This window comes from Staurois parvus, unplaced genomic scaffold (assembly GCF_062004578.1).
Source record: "Staurois parvus isolate SC_StPar_1 unplaced genomic scaffold, SC_StPar_1.0 ptg000312l, whole genome shotgun sequence".
Lineage (NCBI taxonomy): Eukaryota > Metazoa > Chordata > Amphibia > Anura > Ranidae > Staurois > Staurois parvus.
Window position 1 is genome coordinate 125,886 of NW_028318108.1, and position 6,249 is coordinate 132,134.

General features: G+C 46.6%; 1 pseudogene; it reads left to right on the plus strand.

Moving 5' to 3' along the window:
* The first annotated feature begins 5,934 nt into the window (after positions 1 to 5,934).
* Positions 5,935 to 6,249, plus strand: LOC149457572 (cystatin-A pseudogene; annotated as a pseudogene).

Consider the following 6,249-nt stretch of genomic DNA (forward strand, 5'->3'; position numbering starts at 1 on the left):
TGGATTTTATGCTAAACACAATATTACCTTTAGATATACACTATATTGCCAAAAGTATTGGGACATCCTCCAAATCATTGGATTCAGGTGTTCCAATCACCTCCATGGCCACAGGTGTATAAAATCAAGTACCTAGGCATGCAGACTGCTTCTACAAACATTTGTGAAAGAATGAGTCGCTCTCAGGAGCTCAGTGAATTCAAGCGTGGTACCGTGGTAGGTTGCCACCTGTGCAATAAGTCCATCCGTGAAATTTCCTTGCTACTAAATATTCCACCTGTTAGTTATATAAAAAAGTGGAAGTAACTGGGAACAACAGCAACTCAGTTACAAAGTGGTAGGTCACATAAAATGACAGAACGGGTCAGAGCATGCAGAAGCACACAGTGTGCAGAAGTCGCCATCTGTCTGCAGAGTCAATAGCTAAAGACCTCCAAACTTCATGTGGCCTTCAGATTAGCACAGCAACAGTGCGTAGAGAGCTTCATGGAATGTGTTTCCATGGCTAATTTTCTGGCAATTCGATGGGCGGGTCTGGGTTTGGTAGTTGCTAGGAGAATGGTACTTGCCTGACTGAATTTTGCCAAGTGTAGAGTTTGGTGGAGGGGAGATAATGTTGTGGGGTTGTTTGTCAGGGGTTAGGCTTGACCCCTTAGTTTCAGTGAAGGGGGCGTCAGCATACCAAGATTTTGGACAATTTCATACTCCCAACTTTGTGGGAAGGTTTGGGGATGGTCCCTTCCTGTTCCAACATGACTGCGCACCAGTGCACAAAGCAAGGTCCATAAAGACATGGATGAGCGAGTTTGGGGTGGAGGAACTTGACTGGCCTGCACAGAGTCCTGATCTCAACCCGACAGAATGCCTTTGGGATGAATTAGAGCGGAGACTGCGAGCCAGGCCTTCTCATCCGACATCAGTGCCTGACCTCACAAATGCGCTTCTGGAAGAATGGTCAAATATTCTCATAGACACACTCCTAAACCTTGTGAACAGCCTTCCCAGAAGAGGTGAAGCTGTTATAGCTGCAAAGGGTGGGCCAACTCAATATTGAACCCTACGGACTAAGACTGCCATTAAAGTTCATGTGTGTGGAAAGGCAGGCGTCCCCGTATTTGTTAATATACATTTGATTGAAAATTTACACAATGCCGCTGTCCTTTCTATTTGTTTTCTAGTATTGCTCAAAGATTCCCCAGTCTGGAGAGAGCTGCAAAGGCCATGGACAATGTTATTGAGTACATGGAATTGTCATGGACAACAGCATTTCAGCACTGACAGTTGTTTTCTTATTTGCATATAAACAAACCACAGACCCTGTACTTTATGATTGTTAGAAGGCTTGCTGTTGGCGCTGAACCCCCACCATGATGTTGTGAAGAAAAGTGGGTACATACATCTCAGAATCACACGTGGAATTGTGTTGACAGTCACATATCCCCCTATAGGGGCTATGAAATAAAGATACTATGTTCAGCCATCCTAAGGTATAGTTATCAATGTTTTTACCCAATAATCACACAACATTTACCATAACGGAATCTTATGTGGGAAATAGGTGAATCTTGAAAACACTGATAAATGGACTCCTTAGTAGTGTAGATTTATTGCCCACACAGCATATGTGTTATGATCCACCTGGTGGTACCTCTGGCAGTCCACTGGACAGGATTTCCCAGAGCGTGGAGTCTAAGTCCCGGTCTACTTGTTCACCAGGGCCCCTGATGGTGGGGATGGACTTGGAGCAGACCAGGACCAGGTCAGCACCTCTGGGTACTCCCACCCGTGGCAGAGGGGTCCGTTGGGGAAATCTACAGGGGGAGAGCCTGATGTGAAGAGGCCAACAGACCTGCGCGGAGTGGACGGATGGACGGATGTTTCGTAGTCAGACAGGCCAGGTCGTTACCGTGGGAGCAGCGAGGTACAAGACGGCAGGCAGAGGAGAGTCGGGTCACACGCAGGTTCAATACCAGAGTTGTCAATCCAAGGGGAAATCCAAGAGAGAGGTCAGGCAAGCCAAGGGTCAGGATAGGAGAAGGCAGTGAGTCAAGGTAATCCGGGTCAGCAATCAGGCAGTACACACAGGAACAGAGCAAGGGAACACAGGGAGACCTCACAGCAACCAGTATCAGCGCAGGGCATCTTTAAATACAGCGCCCTGCGCTGTCATTGGTGCACAGCGCACACCCACGGCGCCTAGTGCGCATGCGCGAGCTTCCTTCTGCCGCGGTCAGCCGGGACCTAGTGCCGTATCCCGGCACGAGCCGGCGAAACTGCGCATGCGCCGGATCAGACGCCGCGGTGGACCCTGACAATATGGCTGTAAACATACTGGAGTGTCTCCTCATTTAAAAACTAATGGGGTATCTGAGATTTGTAGTTCTGCAAGAAAAAAGTCAGTTTTAAGAGGTTTTATTATGACTGTAGAACAATTTTGGGCAGGAGTTCTAACAACTGTTCTATGCCATAAACTTTTAGACCCAAAGCAGAATTTTCCTTACAGCAATCGCTGGAAAATTTTCAACTGAGGTCAAGTTGGGGAATAAATATGTGGGGGACAGGTGGATTTGTCTCTCCATTACAAAACCTTCTGCAGTGCTGCAAGCCTGAAGCTCCAGCACATAATGTGCAAGGTCTGGCCAGTGGTCCAGCATGGACACCCAGTAGTCCATGGGGTCCTTAATAAAGTGTCTGCATCAGCCCTAGGCACAGGTTCTGGTGCTGCCTGTGATTGCTGTTTGCAGCTGGGCCAAGCTGCTGTTGCTTTAAAAAGATATTTTCGAAATGCCACCGCTGCACCTCCTTGCAGGGATCATATGATCGGAGGCATGTTGGTCATGAGAGGGGATATTGCCACTATAAGGAAATGTGGCAAAAAGGTTCATACATAGTACCTCTTCAAAGTACCACATTTTGGGCTTCCTCTGAGATGTTGGCAGGGGACTGACTGACCATTTTGCGATTTTATCATGGATCTAATAGGGTGGCCACCCAATAGTGGTTCCTTTGAGCATAAAAGACCCCAATTGCCACAAATTGCCTACAGCAGAGAACCTTTGCTGAGCAGAGTCCCCTGTATCATGTAGTACAACAATCTCACCCCACCCAAGGTTTGGCAGGTCCCCCTTGAACTAAAAAAAAATCATATAGTGTAACACAACTTCAAATTATAATATACAGTCCACCGAGGTCTGATCAGTAAAATTTTCTTCTAGCATGTTGCATGTTGCTGCAGCATCATGCGGCTTTGTGCTGCACTATGTTGAAAAAAAAAAAAAGGATCAGGGACTTCTTTCTCTGTGTTTCTCGCAGTTAGTGCAACCCATTAAAGTGAATGGGCTGACCTACCCACAACGTGTGCACCAAATGCCCATGCACAGATCTGAACCCATTCTTACATTAGTGTCCTCAGTCCCCACTGTACATCACGTTCCCCTCCCCCCTTCACATCAAGATCCCCTCTTGATGAGTAACCTCAGCTCCACCTTTACATCACCCACCCTTTTTACAGTAGTGTCCTCACACTTCCTTGGCATCAACCCCCCAAAAGTACTGTCCTCTGCCGCCCTTCTGTAAGGGAATTCCCGTGAGACGGCTGGCGAATAGACGTGCGCATGCGCACAGAAATGCGCGATCTGGCACACACACGCACACGGCAAAGATTGGCACCAGACGGAATATTTAAAAGGTGCCTCTCCCTGTGCTGAGTGCTGACTGGTCTTCAGCTGTTCCCCATTTCCTGCTCCTTCCTGTGTGATTTCCTTGTTGCTGACCCGGCTTGTTTCTGACCTGACTCTGATTAATCTCCTGCTTGATACTGGTTCCTGACTGCGGCTCTGCTCCTGCCTTTGGCTTGCTTATGATATGGTACCTCGCTGTCTGCCCATTGATGACCCCGGCTATTCCTATGACATTACTCCTGTCTCCCATCCCTGCTTCCTGCCTTACTCTGGTGCACATCTGACGACCTACCATACCAGCTCTGCATATCACTACTGTGCCTGAATCGGAGGTTCATCAGTCTTCCAAAGTCTCCAACTGCAAAAGCTGCAAACAACATCTGCTGGCGCTCTTGTCCCCCTGGTCCCTAGACACCCTCTGTTCCAATTCCAGTGGGGTCAGGACTAGTGACACAAGTGAGGCCGACCTCGTCATTTCAGTCTCCAATCAGGTACATGACACCTTCACTGCAGAGTACTCTTTAGGTAGTGAAAGGTTGCTAGGACTGCCCTTCATACTAGCAACCAATCACTTGGCTCCTAAATTGTGGGACTGCAGTGGTCTAGATGGGACAGTGACTCGGTTCGCCATTTAGTAATGCCTGACATAAATAAAAGAGAAAGGGAACTGATAGTGATGTATTTATTGATAGTATAAGCAATGGGTCAAATGCACTTACAAAAGAGAAAGCACCAGATCGTGCTTAAAAAAGCGCTTCCCAGTAAGCAATAACAGTTTCTAATTACCTGTCTCTAACTACTCAGCAATCCCAATATGGCCATGTGATGATGTAATCAGCTAAGCTCCACCCCTATATGCATTATGTCTGATGGTCAAAACTTCATTAGTAGGTCCTACTAATAAATATTGAAATTGTTATTGCTAATTGTGAAGAACTGTTTTAAGTACGATCTGGTGCTTTTTCTTATGTGATAGATATTAAATACAGTCCCTTGAAAAAGTATTCATATCGCTTGAAATTTTCCACATTTTATCACGTTACAACCAAAAAATGTAAGTGTATTTTGTTGGGATTTTATGTGATAGGCAAACACAAAGTGGCACATACACCATATTGCCAAAATTATTGGTACATCTGCCTCTACACGCACATGAACTTTAATGGCATCCCAGTCTTAGTCTGTAGGGTTCAATATTGAGTTGGCCCACCCTTTGCAGCTATAACAGCTTCAACTCTTCTAAGAAGGTTGTCCACAAGGTTTAGGAGTGTGTCTATGGGAATGTTTGACCATTCTTCCAGAAGCGCATTTGTGAGGTCAGGCACTGATATCGGATGAGAAGACCTGGCTCACAATCTCCACTCTAATTCATTCCAAAGGTGTTCTATCGGGTTGAGGTCAGGACTCTGTGCAGGCCAGTCAAGTTCCTCCACCCCAAACTCGCTCATTCATGTCTTTATCGACCCTGCTTTGTTTACTAGAACAGGAAGTGGCCATCCCCAAACTGTTCCCACAAAGTTGGGAGTATGAAATTGTCCAAAATGTCTTAATATGCTGACGCCCTAAGAGTTTGTTTCACTAGAACTAAGGAGCCAAGCCCAACCCTTGAAAGACAACCCTACACCATGATCCCCCCTCCACCAAACTTTACACTTGGCACAATGCAGTCAGGCAAGTACTGTTCTCCTAGCAACTGCCAAACCCAGACACATTAATTGGATTGCCAGACAGAGAAGCGTGATTCGTCACTCCAGAGAACACATCTCCACTGCTCTAGAGTCCAGTGGCAACATGCTTTACACCACTGCATCCGACTGTTTGCATTGCACTTGGTGTAGTAAGGCTTGGATGCAGCTGCTCGGCCATGGAAACCCATTCCATGAAGCTCTCTATGCACTGTTCTCCTAATCTGAAGGCCACAAGAAGTTTGGAGGTCTTTAGCTATTGACTCTGCAGACAGTTGGCGACTTCTGTGCACTGTGCGCTTCAACATGCGCTGACCCCGCTCTGTCATTATGTGTGGCCTACCACATCGTGGCTGAATTGCTGTTGTTCCCAATTGCTTCCACTTTGTTATAATACCACTAACAGTTCACCATGGAATATCTAGTAGTAAGGAAATTTCATGGATGGACTTATTGCCCAGATGGCAACCTATCACGGTACCATGCTTGAATTCACTAAGCTCCTGACAGCGACCCATTCTTTCACAAATGTTTATAGAAGCAGTCTAATCAGTCTACTGAGAACAAAAATGAGTAAGACTGCAGAATCAGCAATTGGGGGAGTGAGTGAGCCCAGGACACCTACTGCCGAAGATCAGGCCATCCTTGATGAGGTGAAAGAACCGTACGAGAAGCAGTCTGGGACAAACCCCAAGGAATTTAAGGCAGTCCTCGTCGGTACTCAGGTTGTTGCTGGAACAAATTACTTTTTCAAGGAGGACCCTGGAGAGGACACTTTTATCCACGTTAGAGTCTTCGTACCTCTGCCTGGTACAGGGGAGAAATCGACTTTGGTGCCTTTCCAGCTGGATAAGAAAAAGGACGATGAACTGGAATATTTCTAG